Here is a 21316-nt window from a genome sequence, read left to right as displayed (position 1 = left end):
TACACTGCCATATAATCCAGTTCAAAGCAGATAATAGGGACTTTAAATGGCAGTGTAGAAGGGGCCTGAGTCTACACTCATGTATAGACTCAAATAATCCAGTTTAACTGCATTGAAGCAGTGTAGATGGTGTCCCAGGTTCATCGTTTAAAGCTAACTGCCCTATTATGGGTTTTGTAGTCCATGCAGAGAAAAAATAGTGAAGGTTGGGGGGAGGGGATTGGAGAAAAGCAACTTCAAAAGAGTTTTTATTTCTTTGAAGGAGTTGGTTACAAAATGTGCTTCTTTGAGGTCAACCTTGGTGTTGTTCTCTGTAAACCACAAGATCTCAACCACAGGATCCAGTCAATGCTTCAGTCAACAAATTAATTAATAATGACATCCTGAATTAAACTCTACTCAATTCTCTGTAAAGTATTACAGTTAGTAGTCTTAATTATATAAGAAAATAATCTGAGATATGCTAACTACTACCATTTCCAGGGGAAAACAAATAAAGATGAGAAATTGTGTGTCCCCAGGAAAGTTACACGATAATTGAAGTAACGTGGACCCTTTCCATAGTATAAATCGGGGTGATATATCCACAATGTATATCGTGCATCTTCCCGTAGCCTTTGCTGTCTTTGGGAGACCTCTAGGTGGCAGAGGAGAGTTTCCACTAAAGGGAAGCCCCTTTTGCATGATCTAGTTTTCTGATGTTTCAAACTGGAAGAAAAGCAACTCAGGAAAGTTTCATGAGTAGCAAACTAGTTTTCTGAGAGGACAAAGTAAGTGTAAGAGTAGCAGAGTCAAGGGTACCTGTTGACCCCTCTAAAAGAAGCCAAGGGCTGGGGACATTCCTGATATATGTCTAACTGCAGGACCTGACACCGGGATGCCCTTTGGCAACTGTGAAACCCGCTGGAGCTTCTTGAGACTGGATACTGTCGACACTTTATTGCTATACTGATTCTTTGGCTGGATTTCAGCTTTGTGATTTAATTCCGTGAAAGGTAAGGTTGTTTTTCTTTTACTATAAAGGAATTGTTTTCCTATAAGGAATTTATGCTTGGGAAATCAAGATACTGTTCACGGCAACAATTGTGCAGAAAGTTTTGCAAAAAGTATGTCGCTTTGAATATTCTGGTGGGAAAGTACCATTTTTGAAGAGATGACTCAATGAAAGATCTCCATGTTTCCTCCTTGTATCTGACTAAAACAATTGTTTTGAGAGTTTGATTCAAGTATGGTCTTTCCTTTAAAGTAGACACTTAATAAAGGTTGGTCATAACAGATTTGATTTTGCTTGAGGACTGTTTTTTTAATTTGTTTAGAAGCTAAATTCTTCGTATGGGGAGACTGCCGCTTTTGTTATTCAACCCATATATGGAAGACAAATATAATATTTCATAGGGTTGTTGTAGGTTTTTCGGTCTGTATGGCCATGTTCTAGAAGCACTCTCTCCTGACGTTTTGCCTGCATCATTGGCAGACATTCTGAGGATGCTTGCCACAGATGCAGGTGAAACGTCAGGAGAGAATGCTTCTATAACAAGGCCATACAGCCCGAAAAACCTACAACAATGATTCTGGCCATGAAAGCCTTCAGCAATACATAATATTTCATACATTGGATAGAACAAAGAATATTACTGCAAGACGCATCAGTGCCTGCTGGAATGGGTTTGAGTGAATGTGGGGAATTACGTACCTGTAAATACAAGTTAGGAGCATGCATGGTTTTGTTTGAAGGAGAAAGCTTCTTCAGTATTGCTTGGCAAGAAAGACAGGGAACTAGAATACAGGAGATACAAGAAAATGACCCTGTCCTCTTATATCTTTGAGAATGTTGCTTAATTTAGTTAGTGAACAATATGGAAAGGGATGTAGGGACATTTATGAGCTTATGACAATGCTTTTTTAAAAAAAAAAGAAAGAAAGAAGAAGAAGCACTGCAAATTGAAGGTGTTTCATTAAGCAGTGGAATGATGAAGGATGAAATTCTCAGCACTAATCTATTGAAACCCATTGATTTGCATGGCCCAAACACATAGAAAAAATGAAGCCAATTCAGCCGAGCAACTTTTGGCCAGCAGTGGTCACTACATTACTGAAAATGGATAGGGCAAACTCCAGAGACTTTTACTTTTGATGTATTGTCGAAGGCTTTCATGGCCGGAATCACTGGGTTGCTGTGAGTTTTCCAGACTGAATGGCCATGTTCTCTCCTGACATTTTGCCCACAGCTATAGCATTCTCTCCTGACATTTTGCCCACAGCTATAGCAGACATCCTCAGAGGTTGTGAGATCTGTTGGAAACTAGGCAAGTGGGGTTTATATATCTGTGGAATGTCCAGGGTGGGAGAAAGAACTCATGTCTGTTGGAGGTAAATGTGAATATTGCAGCTGGCCACTTTGATAAGCATTTAATGGCCTTGCAGCTTCAAAGCCTGGCTTCTTCTTTGTTGAGAGGTGTTAGCTGGCCCCAATTGATCCTGGAATTACCCTGTGTTTTGAGTGTTGCTCTTTATTTACTGTACTGATTTTAAATATTGGTAGCCAGATTTTGTTCATTTTCATGGCTTCCTCCTTTCTGTTGAAATTGTCCACATGCTTGTGGATTCCAATGGCTTCTTTGTGTAATCTGACGAGGTGGTTGTTAGAGTGGTCCAGTATTTCTGTGTCCTCTAATAATATGCTGTGTCCAAGTTGTTCTGCTGTGGCAGACTTTTACTTTTACTTTTGAATTCCATCTGTTTAGCACTTGCAATTAAACTTGGATGGCACAGAAGATGCAGCATAGAAAAGCAGGGATTTGGCATGCTTCAATCCAACTTTTCAGAACAACTGCTATTCCCACCCCCACCTTTACACAATTGTAGGAATTGCTTTCACTATATTTGGTAGCAATATGAACATACATATCATAGAACCTGAGGATCCCATTTTGAGCCAAGATGCCTGCTATCTTGGTCACTATCCTAGGCCCCTTCTACGCTGCCCTATATCCCTGGAGTTTATCTCAGATAATCTGTTTATCCCAGATAATCTGGCAATGTAGACTCATATAATCCAGGTCAAATCAGATCATCTGGGATCAGATCCTGTGATACAAGACATTTTAGATCCAGCCCTTGTCACCAACCATGCTGTATTGGGGATTCTGGGAATTTCAATCCAAAAATACCACTTACACGTAATAGTCCTTCAATCACCTGGCTGCCACTGTCAAGCCATGCAAAAATACTATAATGACAACAAGTGTACCACCTGAATGTTAATGCAGAGCAGAACTAAAAAAAATGGCTTAGAGATTATATCTCCCAAAAAACCATAACAACTGTAGTCACTGGTTACTAAAGTTAGTCAAATGGAGAGGCAAACAAGCCAACAAAATAATGCAGGCATCAGTCTGGTTGTTTCCTAGCATCATTTAACAGTCTGACACACAGGGAAAAGGTTCTTCATCATCCTAGTTCACACAGAACCCAACAAAGGACGGAGGCAACCACTAACAACCATTCTTACCTTTGCTTATGTTGTTTACTACCTTTTTTGGGTTGGGCGCATGAGGAAGTCAACAATTCTATGCTCTCTGCCCCAATTCATAATATTGGGGTTCTTATTAACTACTCAAACTACTCTTCTACATTGGATCTAAGTGTATGAAAGATAAATATCTATGTCTTTAACTTTTATTTCAATAATTTTGAATTACCGAAAAAAATATTGAAAAAGCAGTGGCTATGAGTATCATTTACTATTACAGATGAACCTATTTTGCTATTATTATTCACAGCACTGTTCAGAATACTATATTATTCTGAGTAACAGTCGGAATTCTACTACTTTTGGACTATATTTCTCAGAATTCACTGGCCTATGGCCATGCTATTTTAGGGATTCTGGGAGTTAAAGATAAACATAAGATTTTCAGGTTCTATTGTTATAGGCTGGGCTGAGCACCCCTTATCCAGAATGCCCAAATCCAAATTACTCTAAAATTCAGTTTAGTCCGCCTGTGTGGCTGAGATATTGACACCTTTGATTTCTGATGATTCAATGTACGCAAAAAAAATTTCACATCTAACTGTATTAAAACTGTTGTGTATAGAATTACCCTAAGGATAGCTAACTGTATAGGGTGTATATAAAATATAAATGAATGTGTTGTTTAGCTTTGGGTCCAGAGATCTCACAATGTATGTGTATGCCTCCAAGAGGACATGAGGTTGGATTCTAAAATCCAAGCCCACCACCCTACCACCCCACCACCCACCCCACACACACAACATTCAAAGTGCTGTTGGTACAAAACTTTTCAGATAAGGAATTCTCAACCTGTATCATGCTACATTCTATACAGACGGCACGTGTTTCTTGGATGCCAGCCTTCCTTCCTTCCATATATTGGAGAATGCTTACTTCCTAGCCTCTCAATATATGTAATCATGATTATTCTTATTTCTTCTTGTGTACTAATGAAACATTCAAGGATGTTATACATGTGCTATGAGTTGTGCCATGTTGAATATAGGGACATGATTTGCTTTTGTGGAGCAAATGAATATAGGGACATGATTTGCTTTTGTGGAGTCCCTCAGGGATCTATTCTGTCCCCAATGTTGTTTAACATCTACATGAAGCCGCTGGGGGAGATCATCCGGAGTTTCGGACTGCGGTGTTATCTCTATGCGGATGATGTCCAGATCTGTCACTCCTTTCCACCTGCTACTAAGGGTGCTGTTGAGGTCCTGAACTGGTGCCTGGCCGCTGTAATGGTCTGGATGAGGGCGAACAAATTGAAATTGAATCCAGACAAGACAGAGGTCCTACTGGTCAGTTGTAAGGCCGAACAGGGTATAGGGTTACAGCCTGTGCTGGATGGGGTTACACTCCCCCTGAAGACGCAGGTTCGCAGCTTGGGAGTGATCCTGGACTCGCCGCTGAGCCTGGAACCCCAGGTCTCGGCGGTGGCCGGGAGAGCTTTTGCGCAATTAAAACTTGTGCACCAGTTGCGCCCGTACCTTGGGAAGTCTGATCTGGCCATGGTGGTCCACGCTCTTGTTACATCCCGAATAGACTACTGTAACGCGCTCTACGTGGGGTTGCCCTTGAAGACTGTTCGGAAACTCCAACTAGTCCAGCGAGCAGCAGCCAGATTGCTCACTGGAGCGACATACAGGGAGCACACCACCCCCCTGTTATGCCAGCTCCACTGGCTGCCGGTTCAATTCCGAGCACAATTCAAGGTGCTGGTTTTAACCTACAAAACCCTATACGGTTCTGGTCCAGTGTATCTGTCCGAACGTATCTCCCTTTACGTCCCACCTCGGAATTTGAGATCATCTGGGGAGGCCCTGCTCTCGACCCCACCACTCTCACAAGTGAGGCTGGTGGGGACGAGAAGCAGGGCCTTCTCAGTGGTGGCCCCCCACCTGTGGAACTCACTCCCGGGGGAAATCAGAACATCACCAACCCTCCTCTCCTTCAGGAGGAGGGTGAAGACATGGTTGTGGAACCAGGCCTTTGGGCAACCAGGCAATTAAATAAGACAACTAAATAAGACAATCAGATGTGTAAGATCAGCAGGATTGTCAAAGTGGAATCAAAACAGATCTTTGAGTTAGTGTACACTGATGGGTAGGAGGAAGAACTAGGTTTGTATTGTTTTATTGTTTTTATCATTTTATTGATTTTATTGGGATAATGGCTGAATTGTGGGAACTTGTATTGTTGTACTTTTGTGATGATTGTTTTGTGTGGCAGGTGTCTAAGTGCGCCTTGCAGCTGTAAGCCGCCCTGGGTCCCCTCCGGGGTGAGAAGGGCGGGGTACAAGAACCCCAAATAAATAAATAAATAAATAAATAAATAATTTTGAGTTCCTTGGGTTTTCCTCCTGGGATATATTCTGTGCATTAAAGACAACCAGCCAATGCACCATGAGGCTCATCTTGTAATATTTATTGAAGAAGGGCTACAAGATTTGGCATAGCATGAGTCTCACTCCCACACCTGTTCCTTTGAGAGACCGAACTGGCCAATATCACCCTGAACTGAATTATGAGTTTGGGACAGCTGCAGAGTCAGTAGAACTGTAGCAGAGCCAAACGTCATAAACATTAAGAAGTTAATTGGCTCAGGTGGGCAAAAGGAAGTCAGCTGAATGACTAAGATCAGAAGCATTTAATTTAATCTTCCTTGGCTGAAAAATTCTCAAATGTTTCATTTAAGAAGCCACCAAGGAGAAAATAATGATTAAACGCTAATGTTTCTAATTATTCCCCCAAGACATTTTCCCCATGTCTAAATATAAATGCAGAAGAAGAAGAAAATAAACCAACTCATAAGAAAAAGGAAGAAACTGGCTCCAGCAGTAGTTTTTAAAGGGTCAGCTCTCTCTGACCTTAGTTAAACTGAGAGAAATCTGGACTTTACTTTTAATTCCAATGAATTCAGTGGGCACAATAAATAAAGCAATAATTCACTGGAGTGGCAATCACATGTGCTAATATGCATATCATACAGCAGGCTAAACCACGTGCAGAAGTACAAATACCATGCAATGTAGGTCTGTAGACAATATCCAGCTCAGCTTTCATTTTCTTTCCTCTCCACTCTACCGTCTGCCATACAGCCTCAAAAAAAGAGGGGGAGGGAGGCTAGAAAATCATCTGGGACAGATTTTGGGGCAGCCTGGAACACAGCTGAGGGAAGGGGAATAGAATGCCAACATGAAAACGCATAACCCAAAATTTTATATAAGATAGTATGGGCCCTCTTGTGGCACAGTGGGTTAAACTGCTAAGCTGCTGAAGTTGCTGACCGAAAGGGGTCAGCTCCTGCTGTTAGGCCTAGCTTCTGCCAACCTAGTAGTTCGAAAACATGCAAATATGAGTAGATTAAAAAGTACCGCTTCTATGACAAGGTAATGCCACTCCATGCAGTCATGCTGGCCACATGACCTTGGAGGTGTCTACAGACAATGCCGGTTCTTTGACTTAGAAATGGAGCCGAGTACCACCCCCCAGAGTTGGACATGACTAGACTTAATGTCAGGGGAAACCTTTACCTTTACTTTAGTATTCCTATGCTCAGTGAACATATCCTAGGTAAGTGTACACAGAAATGCAATCACAGATTGAGCGTTCAATAAGCCAAACCCATTTCCATAACCTAAAGGTAAAATAAATGTGAAGCAATGTGCCGGGCAAGTGGTGGTGCTCCCTTTTCAGCATAATTATTTGTGGAACGAACAGCAGAAAACTTGAGTTTAAGACTATGTTCACTTGTACAAAAATATAGAAATATTGAAAAGTATTTGAAGAAGAGCTTTGAAGTTTCAAGTTCTGTCAGACAAGCCTAGAAGCGAGCAACCAAACATGATCAAGCTGTTTAGCATTTCAAAAATATGTTGAAGAGATGATTTGTCTCCAGGCTAGAAATACTTTATGGGGGAAGAACATATTTCATAATGAAATGCTCTATAATCTAGCAGATGAGGGTGCAATATTTAAAAACATTCTAATGTAAAAGATGATTAAACATTACAAAAACATTTCCATAGAAGTGCAATTTGGCTATAGCTGTTCTTGGGTTCTGAGGTCTCAGGGAAAGATTGTTGAAGTTTGCTTTTGATTGAGCCTATTGGGAAAGGCAATAGGCTCTTCTCTCCAAATCCTAGTTTTGAGGGCAGCAGTAAACAAGCTTCTCCCTCTTCCTTATGATACCCTTTTGATATTTATACATGGCTTTCAACCTTCTCTTCTGCAGGCTAAACATACTGAGTTCTTTAAGACAATCCTCATAGGGAATGGTCTCCAGACCTTTGATCATTTTAATCACCCTCCACTGGACACCTTCGAGCTTGTCATCTCTTTTGAATGGTGGTGCCCACAAGTGGACTCTGTATTCCAGGTGAGGTCTAACCAAAGCAGAATTCAAGGGCACCATGAGTTCCCTTGATCTAAACCAGTGTTTCTCAACCTGGGGGTCAGGACCCCTGGGGGGTCACGAGGGAGTGTCAGAGGGGTCACCAAAGACCATCAGAAATCACAGTATTTTATGTTGGTCATGGAGGTTCTATGTGGGACGTTTGGGCCAATTCTATTGGTGAGGTTCAGAATGCTCTTTGATTATAGATGAACTATAAATCCCAGCAACTACAACTCCCAAATGTCAAGGTTTATTTTCCCTAAACTCCACCAATGTTCACATTTGGGCATATTGAGTATTCATTCCAAGTGTGGTCCAGATCCATCATTGTTTGAGTCCACAGTGCTCTCTGGATGTAGGTGAACAACAACTCCAAAACTCAAGGTCAATGCCCACCAAACCTTTCCAGTATTTTCTGTTGGTCATAGGAGTCCTGTGTGCCAAGTTTGGTTCAATTCAATCGTTGGTGGAGTTCAGAATGCTCTTTGATTGTAGGTTAACTATGAATCTCAGCAACTACAACTCCCAAATGACAAAATCAACCCTCCCACAACCCCACCATTATTCAAATTTGGGTGTGTTGGGTATTTGTGCCAAATTTGGCCCAGTGAACGAAAATACATCCTGCATATCAGATATTTACATTATAATTCATAACAATAGCAAAATTAAAGTTATGAAGTAGCAACAAAATAATGTTCTAGTTGGGGGTCAGAACAACATGAGGAACTGTATTAAAGGGTCTCGGCATTAGGAAGGTTGAGAAACACTGATCTAGACTTTGATGCAGCCCAAAATCCCATTGGCTTTTTTAGCCGCTGTATCACACTGTTGACTCATGTTCAACTTGATGTCCACAAAGACTCCAAGATCTTTTTCACATGGACTGTTGTTGAGCCAGGCATTACCCATTCTGTATTTTTGCATTTCATTTTTTCTGTCAAAGTGTAATATCTTACATTTTTCCTTGTTGACATTCATTTTGTTAGTTTTTGCCCAGCTCTCTAATATGCCATGGTCATTTTAATTTCTAAGCCTGTCCTCTGGAGTATTAGCTATTCCTCCTAATTTGGTGTCATCTGCAAACTTGATAAGTGTGCCCTCTAAACCTTCATCCAAGTAATTAATAAAGATGTTGAACAGTACTGGGCCCAGGACTGAACCCTGTGGCACTCCTCTAGTCACTTCTTTCCAGGATTAAGTAGAACCATTGGTGAACCTTTTTGGGTTTGGTCACTTAACCAATTAGAGATCCACTTAATAGTAGCATTGCCTAGCCCACATTTGACTTGTTTGTTTGCAAGAAGGTCATGGGGAACCTTGTTGAAGGTCTTACTGAAATCAAGATATGCTACATGCATTGCATTCCCTGCACCTACATTGTAACTCTATTGAAAAAAGAGATAAGATTAGTCTGGCATGACTTGTTTTTGAGAAATCCATGTTGACTTTTAATAATCATAGCATTCCTTTCTAAGAGATTGCTTACTGCCTCCTTAATGATCTGCTCCAGAATATTTCCTGGTATTGATGTCAGGCTGACTGGATGATAATTGTTTGGATCCTCCTTTTTCCCTCCTTGAAGATAGGGACAACATTTGCCCAATATAAGTTACTTGTTATTGTAAATCTCATTTTGGCCAGCCACAATGCATATGCTGCTAAGTTTTGGATTCTTTGCCCATATTTCCTTCCCAATTACATGGGAGAAGGCAAACAAAATTAATACCTAAGTCTGTTTTAAAAGGGGGAGATAAGAAAATGGAAATGGGAAATAATGCTCCCATTCATTACTTTTTTTAAAGGGTTTGTGATCCAAAAAGGATGGTACTGTTATAAACATATGAGGTCCAGAAGCAAATGTGTGTCACCAAATTAGCCTATAATATAACAAGTGAACTGATGAAGGAATAAAGATAATTCACTGATTTTAGTCCTTTATAGATCATGGGCAGGCTTGTGGGAAAATAAGAGTAATCCTTCTCTAGGAGAAACAACTGAGTCATCATGACATAATACTGTCATAGCACACCCTTCCACACTCAGAATATACAGGTGTGAAGCAAATAAGATGTGTTTACTTCTGTAGCCCTCTTGCTAATGCCCTGGGGCACACTGAATGTAGCTGAATAGCTTCATAGCAGTTTTCTAGTTACAGGATTTGGGCATTCACATCAAAACAATGCTATTGATCTTTGTGAGAAAGCTCCTGAACAGACCCACCTGCCCACACAAGGCAGCCCAGCGGGGTCCTCATAAAACCTCTGTGTTGGCATATCCTGGAACATTATAAACTGGTGGTGGTAGTGGGGATGGTAGCATGCCAGGTGTGCTGGTGTGATCTGAGAGATAACTTTAAACAGTAATTACTCCTTGACAGTTGGCAGCTCATGAGATTTGAGACAAGAACACTGCCAATAAGTGCTGCCAACACGTTTGGAATCTAATTTAGAGTTTAAAATTTAATATTCAATTTTAATTACAGTCAGTCCTACATATATACATATTCTGTGTCCATGGATTGAACCAATCACTGCTGATTTTTAAAAAAATTCTAAAAAGCAACTCTTGATTTTGCTATTTTATATAGGGAAGACATTTTGCAATGTCATTGTACATAATAGGACTTGAGCATCCATGGATTTTGGTGTCTCTAATATCTCTGAGTAAACCCCAGTGGATAATGAGACCTCACTGTTTCAACTGACATTTTAAAAGATGTATAAAGTGGGCGAAGCAGAGGTTTCAATATTAGACAATGGCTTTGGAGACCAGATTGTGAATCCCCGCTCAGCCATGGAAGCCCACTGGATGATCTGGGTAACTCCCACTCTCTCTACACTGGAGGAAGAGAAAGGCAACCGCCTCCAAATAAATATTGCCAAGAATATATGCCTCTAGAACAGGTTCTCAACCTGGGGTCCCCAGATGTTTTTGGTCTACAACTCCCAGAAATTCCAGCCAGTTTATCAGCTGTTAGGATTTCTGGGATTTGAAGGCCAAAAACATCTGGGAACCCCAGGTTGAGAACCACTGCTCTAGAACATGGCCATATAGCCCAAAAAAACCTACAACAACCCATTGCCAAGGAGACTCCATGTTAGGTTTTCCTTAGGGTTGCCATTACTCAATAACAAGTTGGCAAAAAGTCACAAGTCTTCATTTTGTGGTGTTGTGATTGTTTTAATTTGTCCCAGAGAGATATTGCAGAGAGTTCGTTGAACTAAGACTGTAGCCTTTTGTAGGTAAAGCTGCTTCTGTGCATTGGGTGGAGGCTTCCTTGACTGCTTGCTTGTTAGGGTTATGTTGTTCTAGTGTGACTAGCCTCAGGTCATCTGCTCAAGCAACTGGTCTCAGATAAAGAAAGCAAGATATAAACCCTTAAACTTATAATTGTTTAAAAGCTACCTGTTAACAACAGTGATATGTATTTTGAAGAGGCATGAATATAGGGTGAAAGGAAGAAACAGGCAAAGAGAGAGGCATATCAAGCAAACTTTTGTTGTGACTACCTTCCATCTGGAAATCTTATGTGAAAGACCATGTGGATCCAGAATAGGTCTTTATAGTCAGGGCCCTTCCAACACAGGCCCCAAACCCTGTGATGGGTTTTAGATTAACCTGAGATGTCCAAACAATGCCTCAGGTTAATCCAGATTAATCCAAAGTAAAGTGTGGTTTCCCGATTTATTCTGGATTTTTAAAACATCCCGGTTTCTCCTGTAAACTTACTGGAGGGGCCTGGTGTAGTTCTCAGGCCCCTTGGAGAAACTTCTGACCTGTCAAAATGTTGTGTAGGGAGCTTTGGAGGGAGGAGAGTTCCCTCCCTCTCCAAAGCTCCTCACATGTCATTTTGACAGGAGAAATTGGGGGGGGGGGGCTAGCTAGATGCTAGCTAGTTAACCCAGAAAAGCATGTAGCCACCTCTCCAGGGAAAACCTAGAATTTGGGTTCTCATTTAAATCCTGTCTCCTTTCGCAATTTGGGCCTGTCTGGAAGGGCCCTAATCTATGGACCCATTGTCAAGATTCTACCTTTGCAAGACTATTATACTCAGCCATGAGGGATCACCTGATGATGACCTGAAGATTTAAGTTTGACCTGAATTGTGGTTACCTGGTCTAATGCTGAAAGAGAGTAGTGTAGCTGGCATGAAGTTCAAGCCTTTTTTCAGTGATGCTTCAACATCCCTGAAATACCTTTATTTTGGTTCTTTTCTTGTTCTTTTCAGAAGGATTCAATTTCACTGTATTGTATTGTTGGCTCACAACAGTTTGACTTGATTTTTGTTTATGGGTGATTTTGCTGTTACAGAATAGTCTTGTTTATCCAACATAAACAGGCCAGCAGAACGTTGGATAAGTGAAAATGTTGGATAATAAGGAGGGATTAAGGAAAAGCTTATTAAACGTCAAATAATGTTATGATTTTACAAATTAAGCACCAAACATGATGTTTTACAACAAATCGACAGAAAAAGCAGTTCAATACACTGTAATATTATGTAGTAATTACGGTATTTATGAATTTAGCATCAAAACATTACAATGTATTGAAGCAGCTGTGGATCTGGACGGGGGGGGGGGGCAGACTGTGTTGGATAATACAGAATGTTGGATGAGCTAAGGCTGGATAAGCGAGACTCTACTGTAATTGTATTGCTATTTTAATCCTAGACTGAATCCACCCCAGAGCTACATCGCAGCTCCAGTGAGAGTATTCTGCCCCAATTTAATGCCACTAATAGTGTATGCACCATTATAATCCAAATACAATTTGGTATTGACAGCCACCCCTTTCTCCACATTGGTACAAATGGGAGTTTCCTACCATGTTCACATGAGCTGTGTTTTTTTCTTCTTCCCTGCATACAGGTGGATGTAGGTATTTCCACATAAATCTATCAACTAATAGCCTTTATTCTCTTTCTGTCAATTTTACCACACACCTGCACTCCAACTGGATGGCTCCCTCACCCGAGTTTCCTTCTTCTATCACCTCGGGAATCAGTTTAGGTCACAATATTTAAAATTCCCCCTGTCCTCTCTTCTGATTCCTCTGCCCCAGTCTTGTCAGAGTGAATGAGTGAGTGAAATCCTATACAAATGTACCTCTGAACGAGGAACTAGAATCAGGAAGGATGAATTTAAACTAAAAGTCTATGCGGATGACATAGTGTGTATAATAGAGAACCCTTCCGAGACAATCCAAAAATGGATGGAAAAGATAGAAGAATACGGAAAGGTGTCGGGGCTCAAAGTTAACAGGTCAAAGACAAAATTCCTAACAAAGAACATGGAAAAGACGAAGAGGCTCAGATTAGAGAATATCTCAAACATCAGTACAACCAACAAGATAAGATATTTAGGGATTAACCTAACATCCAATAATTCCCAACTAGTAAAGAACAACTTTGAGAAAACCTGGAAGGAATTACGGAAGAAGTTGGAAGGATGGAGGCAATTAAACCTAAGCCTCTTGGGCAGAATAGCCCTCATCAAGATGAACCTCCTCCCAAGAATGATCTTCCTATTCCAGACGATTCCGGTGATTAGAACTAATCATCTTTTCATCCAATGGAAAAAAGACATAATGAAATTCATCTGGTGCGGGAAGAAGGCAAGAATCAAATACAAAATAATGATAGATGCCTGTGAGAGAGGAGGCTTTGGCCTCCCCAGCCTCCAATTATACTACGAGGCCTGCGCTCTATCCTGGGTCAAAGAATGGTCAACGCTAAAAAAGAAAAAACTCCTAAACCTAGAAGGCTTCAATATCAGAAGAGGATGGCACGCGTATATGTGGCACGACAAAGCCAAAATAGAAAAAAATTTTACCAACCATTTTATAAGAGCCGCGTTGCTGAAGGTCTGGGAGAAACATAAGGAGAAATTATACTGCAAAACTCCCCTCTGGCTCTCCCCTATCGAAGCAGTACATAAAAGAGAAATACCACATGAAAGATGGCACACATATAAAACCCTCTTGGAAAGAAGAGAAGGACATTGGAAACTGAAATCTTTAGAATCTCTGCGTAAGACGGATGAGAAGATCTCCTGGCTTCTTTATATGCAAATAGCCGATTGTTATAAGTTAGACAAAAAAAAGGACTTCTCCTGTCAGGAGTCAATTTGGGACACAATTATGGGAAAAGAAAAAAAAAGTGGTAAGAACGTTATATCAGAAGTTGCTGGAGTGGGAGACTGAAACGGAAATTGTGAAAGAGAATATGATCAACTGGGCATCCGACTTTGGACACTCCATTCTCCTCAGCGAATGGGAGACCATATGGAAAAGGAAATTAAAACTGGTAAAATCCGCCAACATAACAGAAAATTGGCAAAAAGTCTTCCATCGCTGGTACCTGACACCTCAAAAGATGGCAAAATTCTATAAAGGAGCCAACAGTGACTGTTGGAAGTGTGGGCGCCATTTAGGTTCCCACTACCACACCTGGTGGCAATGTAAAAGAGTTAGGTGCTTTTGGAGGGAGGTTCATAGGGAAGTGCAGACGATCTTACAGTTAAAAATAGACCTGAGAGCGGAATATTTCTTGCTACATCTGATAGATTTCCAGTTAGACCCTAATAAAGACATGTTATTGTTTCATTTGTCCGCAGCTGCAAGAATAGTACTCGCTAGTAAGTGGAAGACCAAGGAGATACCATCAATCGATACCTGGCTTCTAAAGATCAGAGACTTAATGGAACTGGACACTCTAGCGACTATGACATATGACACCAGCAAGAAACGCAGGATCGACTGGCAGCCGTTTAGGCGTTATTTAAAGGAGAGGAAAAACATTAACCTAGGAGACTAGGGAAGCTGCTTGGAGGACATAGCAATATGCATTAGTTATCCCCTTCCTTATTGAGCTTGCTCTAAGCAATACACCTTGCTGTATCCACTTTGGGAAGTTCAATTGTGGTCGACTGCTCTTTCGACCTTCACCTGTTGTTGTTTGATTGTTGTACGCATGTTTTCTACTGTAGGATTCCTTCCTAATCTGTATACATTTCATTGTTTTTTTTCACTTCCTTTCATTCCCCCCCCCCCGCTTTCCTATAACCCCCCCTCTGCCCCCTTCCCCCCTTTCTTCCTTCCCCTCCCCCTCCTCTGTTACCCTCCCCCCTCAGTCCTTACCTCTCTCGCTCGAATGTTTTATGGGTAAATGTATTTAACTGTATGTCATAAAATTTTAAACGCTTAATAAAGACTATTTTCAAAAAAAAAAACAAATGTACCTCTGAACAACTTTGTCCACATTCAGTGATACAGCTGAATAATCATGTACAAGATTGTATTGTTGAGTACTGAAAGAAATAAAATTAGTGATGGGGTATGGATATGGTGCTTTTTCTTGGACGCAGGCTTATACAACTACCCTTTTACAGTTCAAATTGTGTGAGTGCTTATGGGTATGAAAATTCTCACTCCTTTTTACAGTGGCAGGGTATCTTTTGACATTCTAGAACAGTGGTTCCCACCAGTGGTCCGCAAGAACTAAAATATGGTCCATGACCTCAAGGTTACTACACCATTGCAATGAGAATGACTGGTCTTCTGAAACTCTCTTATAATACCGAGGCTTATTAAATATGGTTTTCTGTGGGTGAGCAGATAGCAACTACTGGATGGCAAATGTTCTGCATCAGAATCTAGGGCTGATGTGGTCTAGCCAATGGAATTTTCTGAATCAGCACCCCAAATAACCAAACCAAATCTAAAGTTGATCAAAACTTTATTACTTATTTGTAACCCTTTTGGTACTAATGTTGGAGAGTGGTCCCTGGTCAAAGTGGTCTCTGGTCAAAAAAAAGGTGGGGACCCACTGCTCTAGAAGAAATTAATAACACCATAAAATATAAAGAGTAGTATATTCTGAAAACTTATACTGTTTGTGGCACTGCAATCTAATATCCAATTGTTTTAGTGTATGCCTGTTGAGTTTAAGAGAACATATCTCTGAGTCTCCACATGTCTACTTTTAATAGATTAAAATATATACTAGAATCACACAAGACTGCAGTTGTACTCAGATCATACTATTTGTGTTCTGTATTTTCAGTAGAATTGGGATTCTGAGATTTGATACTTGGATACAAATAACAACATCTGGGATATACTGAACAACAATAAAGATATTATATATGCCAATATTAGTGGCTGCGCTCTGTGGAGCCTATTGAAAGGCATGATTTTAAAAACATACATACAAATATAAACCCTATTTTGGCATAGATTCTAGATATATATTCTTTTTGACATGGCTAGCTCCCCAGAGCTCCATCTTTTACATAATTTCTGATTCTGATTTATGACATTTTTCCTTGGAATGATCTTGTTGGTCTACATAATTTTAGCTTTTTTACCCCTAGATAATATGCTGGTCTATGGATTTATGTTTTCCTAGATATTTTCAAGCTGCATTGAAATTATTAGGTTGTGTTGTAAGTAGAAGTGCTTTAGATGAATCCCAGCTACCTTGTAATGTTGATTTGTACAACTTAATATCAACAATACACTTTTGATTATATTAGTTTTGGTTTGTGTTTGACTAAAGTTCCCACAATATTTTTTAATGTAATCTGGTCTGGCGTATTCTTTCTCCAGACTCAGTCTGATGGAAGACTTATTTCCTTCCTTATATATTTATGTTTGTTTTTTTACATAGAGTGGAACCTCAACTTAAGAGCATCCCACCTTAAGAGCGTTTTTGATTAAGAGGGAGCTAGCTCTTAACTCAAAATGCTGCTCGTATGTTAAAGTGAAACCCGGGCCAAGCAATTGCTCGTAAAATGCTCTTAAGGTGGGGTGCTCTTAAGTTGAGATTCCACTGTATGCGAGAGTAAGCTGTTAAACCAATCAGGCTCCTGTATCACCATATCATCCTGAACTAAATAACTTCTTCAGTGAGAACTAGAGATGAGAAGGCCTGGGGAAAAATTGGGGGGGGGGGGCACAGGGTTTTTTTTTTCTGTTTCCCCCACCCCCAATTTTTCCATTTTTGCCCCCTCCAAATTTTTCAGGTTTTTTTCAGGACTTTCCATTTCTAGTCACAACCCCTCCAAAACTGATGGAAAGATCATTCAACTGTGCTCTGATCGTTGGCAGAACAGATTTACTTTTCCTCTTGAAGCTGATGTCCAAAAAGCAGGTTGTGGGGATGAATTAGAATCATGACAATGGTATCAAAATAATGACTAAACAGTGGTTGTGAACTTAAAGTGCAGCCCTAATTAGCCAAGATTGCAGAGAGCTGGATGAGCTAAGCTAACTGGAGCTGTGCTGAATCCAAACGCCACCCAATCTATGGATCATTTAGAATTATTATTTTTTGCCTTACCTAACTTGAGGGTGTTCCCCTGGACTGGAGGACTTTGAATTAAGTTTGCAGCAACTGTAGTAAGCTGAGAGCAAAGGCAGAAAAAGGGAGGGAGTAGAGAGATGTTTAAGTTATGCCTTGGAGGAGAGGAATAATAATAATAGCAACAACAGCAGCTGAAGACAACAGTAATTCTGAATTTGTTTAGACAGATCACTCTGTAACCAGGTGCCTAAGACCAAATGTCAGAAGAGGCCTCTGCCAGTAGAAGAGAACTTTTATCCACAGAAGTGGCTGCCATATAATCATAACCCTTTACTAGTTGTGCATTTTTACAATTAATTATCAAGATCACGTTTATCAACTAGTAATCAGAATATTCATGAGAATACAAAAGTAATTCATTAGCTCAGCCAAAGGCAGGGAGAGAAGCAATAGCTCAAGCCTCCCAGAGCTTGAGAGATTTCCAAATCCTAGAGCCTACCTTTCTCTCAGACTTTGTTTTTCATTTGGAAAGTTCATGACTGATGCAGACTGAAAACTAACTCACTACATCATGGTCTAGGTTTGCATATATTTCACATATTTTGAATTTAATTTAATGTTTTCCTTGCACACATTATAGTCTTTGCATGGCAGGTGTGATCTTCATCATATTAACCCTAGCATCTGCATTTAAGAACATAAGTTTCATTAAAAATTTAACAGGCTTTTGTTTCTCCTCCTTGGGGGGGTGGGGGGCATGCTCATAGCGGTGCTTTGTTAGTTAAAGTTCTGCAACTAACTGCATCTTCTTAAGGACCTAAACCACTGATTATGGTTTCATTATTTTTCATTCTGTATATTGGAGTGGGTACCTCTTATGAGTTTAGGCACGCATTTTTTGCCTCTGTAACTCTTTAAGGGGGCCATGCTAAATGTTTTTTAATCAATATTTTTCTTGACTAATATAATGAGTGTTTTACAAAAGTAGCTCTTGTGGTGAACACCTATCATGATGCTAATAGCTTTAGGGAGATTATTGAGAGCCAGAGGGATGTACGACTTGCATAATTCCAAAACAGCTATTTAAGATTGCTTAAGATAAATAAATCATTAAATGTGAGAAAACAAAACAAAAGATCTCACCTGCAAAGGATTCTTATCATTAATAATAAATCACCTCTCTGCCCCTACCCTGGCATTATGTGTAGCCTGAAGGGTTGAGCATAATGAACACTTTTCAAAAACTAGGGTCTCCCTGTGTATCTTACTGTGCCAATAGGGCGTAGAATGGGGGAAACTACATGAAGAAAGAAAGCTCTCCTCAGAAGCTCCTAAATGGATGTCATCGTTCTCCCTGCCAGAGGAGGGAAATGAAGTTTTGAGAACTTCCCTCAACAATTCTGTTCTCTCCATTTCATTTCCTAATTTCATTTGATGCTCAGATAGGGTGTGACGCCATCAGATGGGGAATGGGAAGACTGGCATCAAGTTGCCATTCTAGTTTATCATTATTTAGTAATGACAGGCAACACTTAGCCAACTGATTGGGAGACTGGCAGCATCAAAATTGATAGAATATGACTTCGACTTCAAAAGCTTAGAGAATTACTATGCTGCAGATGGAGAAAGCATTGTTTGATATCTGTAATGTTTCTCCACCTGATCTTTGTTGTGGTAATTATGTAGTGTTGTTCTTTTTTTTCTATGCAGGGCTGGTCCTATTTATTTAATTAATTTATATCCTATCTTTCTCCCAAGATGGAATTAAAATGACTTACAATAATTTTAAAAATTACTTTTTTGGACTTCAATTCTCAACAGACAACATGGCCGTGACCATGCGGGTTGTAGTCCAAAAAGATAAGGATGCATAAGACTGTGTAATTTTATGCACGAAATCGTAGTCTTCATAGTGTCAGTATGTTTGTATGTAAGATTAATCAAACCCCACTGAACTCAAAAGGCAATTCAGCAGCATAAAGGACTAAATGTTTCCCTTACTGTTTTACTCACCTTCTATTATTATTTATTTTTCTTAAAATTATCTATATCTTGCCCTCCACCAAAAATAAAGATATCTTCCCTACTTGGGATGTTACACATCTTTGTGAAGTTGAGCCAAAGGAACGTCACTTCTTCAGTGTCATTTTGGTACAATTTCAAATGGAAATAGGTAATTATTATTTTGCTGTTGTTGCTGCTGCTGTTTGAGAACATAGACCTGACTGAAATGCATAGCTATATTTTGCCCTTCAGGTGATGTTAGCGGAAGCTTTGAGGCAAGGTTTAGGGTAAAGAAGTCCATTTCTGAAACAAGATGAAAGTTAAGCAATTAAAGGATGAGGCTCATATTTAATTTTCCCCTTAAAGTGTAATTTTTCATGAAGTGACAACCTCCAGCTCTTTTCAAGTTTTATAGCTGTTCCACATTTGGCAGCAAGAACAGGAAGCCATCTGTAGCAGGATCATTGTAGGCTTATTCACCTATAGATACGGGGGGTGGGAGATTAAAAGCAATGAAAACTTTAAATGAAGGCTTTGAAGATGTGCAATGTAGGATGTTTGTTTCTGCCTGAGGGCTTGAGCTCTACAAACAATAATAGTGGAACATTGATATATTTTTAAGGTGGATATTGTAGTACAAGATCAGACAGAGGTGTAAGGATCGAAGTTTTTACATCCCCTTCTGAGCATGTTTAAAAAGTTAGACCACATTTGTCAAATTCAAAAGTCTGCAGGCCAAATCCGGCTTGCTGCGTCATTTTATGTGGCTCTCTGGATGCTGGACTACAACTGCTGGATCCTTTATTATTAGATGCCATGACTAAAGCGGATGAGTGTTGTCATACAGTAACATCTGGAAGGCTGCCGTTTGTTTGGTTTAGTCAGGATAATGGGCTTTGAATTTAAATCAAAGCTTGTGGTTATGATGTCTGACTTTACAATTTCCTTTAAATTTTCCCCAACCTCAGAGCCGCCAGTGCTGTTGGGTTGTAATTTCCATTATCCCCAGTTCACATGGTGGATGATCAAAAGTGATGGGGCTTGTCATTCACTAACATCTGAGGATCCCAACTGGGTAAAAACTAAAGAGCACCTTTATACATGGATTCTCCATCCATGGATTCAACTGTCCTTTGAAGACAACCATGAAGTGATGCGTCCCTCAATGAAAATGAGTTCGACATGCCTTGAGTAGACCAGTCTTAACCATCTCTGACCACAAAAGGTGAGAATTGGATAGAGGTGCCTCTTAGGCAGCCAGCATATGTTTCTCAGACAATAAAACAATAACGTATGACTGTCTGGGGAATGGTGAGGAGATTAAACATTACAATTCTTACAAAATATCAGCTAAAAACTATTCTAACATTTGTCAGTTCTCAAGTGTCTTCCAGAATAAAAGAACTTTAGTGCAATATTTCTTGCAGGAATCATAGCAGTAGATAAATGATCATTATCATCTTCCCATTGAAGTTTGGAGCTGGAACCATTGGTAACTGGATGTTTAGTTGATTTTGCAGTTCAGCCCAGATAGCAAGGTAGCTACCATCCTCAACCAGGTGGAGCTGAGAACAATGGATTTTTTTAACTCTGGCCTAAATTCATTTAAAATGCCAATTTCACTCAGATTTGTAGCCGGATGGGGGCCAAAACTTCACATTTCTGGCAGGGGTATAGCTTACTTTCAAAGCATCTGAACAGAGGCATGAGATTCCTGCAGAGCTCCTGGCATTTCAAAAGGATGCCAGGAGCCTTGGAGGGGACATTCTTGGAGTATTACTATTGAAAACAATAGTCATAACTAATCCATGTCATTGATTTCGACTGGTTGTTCTAAGCATGATTAAATATTGATGCAACTTATCTAATAAAGTCTTGCCAATCCTTTGTAAGGATGGTCCAAGTTTTAGCTGCTATGCTATGTTATCGGGTATTGTTTTTAGACTGGATTGCATTAGTTGCAAATTTCTTCCAAAATTTAGAAAGTTAGGATTCTGGCATACTTGTTCAGTGTGCCAGAATGCCAACTTTGTGCCAGAATGCTTACATGGAATAGCATTTGAAGTGAGTTACAGTAGGCATGG

General features: G+C 40.1%; 1 protein-coding gene across 2 annotated transcripts in view; it reads left to right on the top strand.

Moving 5' to 3' along the window:
* Positions 1–673: 673 nt before the first annotated feature.
* The window catches only part of EDAR (ectodysplasin A receptor), an 85709-nt gene continuing 65066 nt past the window's right edge, over positions 674–21316 (top strand). Inside the window, exons 1-2 of one of the 2 annotated variants that reach the window (XM_067466843.1) lie at positions 674–770; positions 864–995. The gene's annotated coding sequence lies outside the window, so the exon portion shown is untranslated. Of the gene's footprint in view, positions 996–21316 lie in introns of both variants that reach the window. The other variant, XM_067466842.1, reaches the window with a different exon arrangement.

The sequence above is a fragment of the Anolis sagrei genome, chromosome 3, assembly GCF_037176765.1.
Source record: "Anolis sagrei isolate rAnoSag1 chromosome 3, rAnoSag1.mat, whole genome shotgun sequence".
In the NCBI taxonomy this organism is placed as follows: Eukaryota; Metazoa; Chordata; class Lepidosauria; order Squamata; family Dactyloidae; genus Anolis; species Anolis sagrei.
This window is presented reverse-complemented; position numbering and strand designations above follow the sequence as displayed.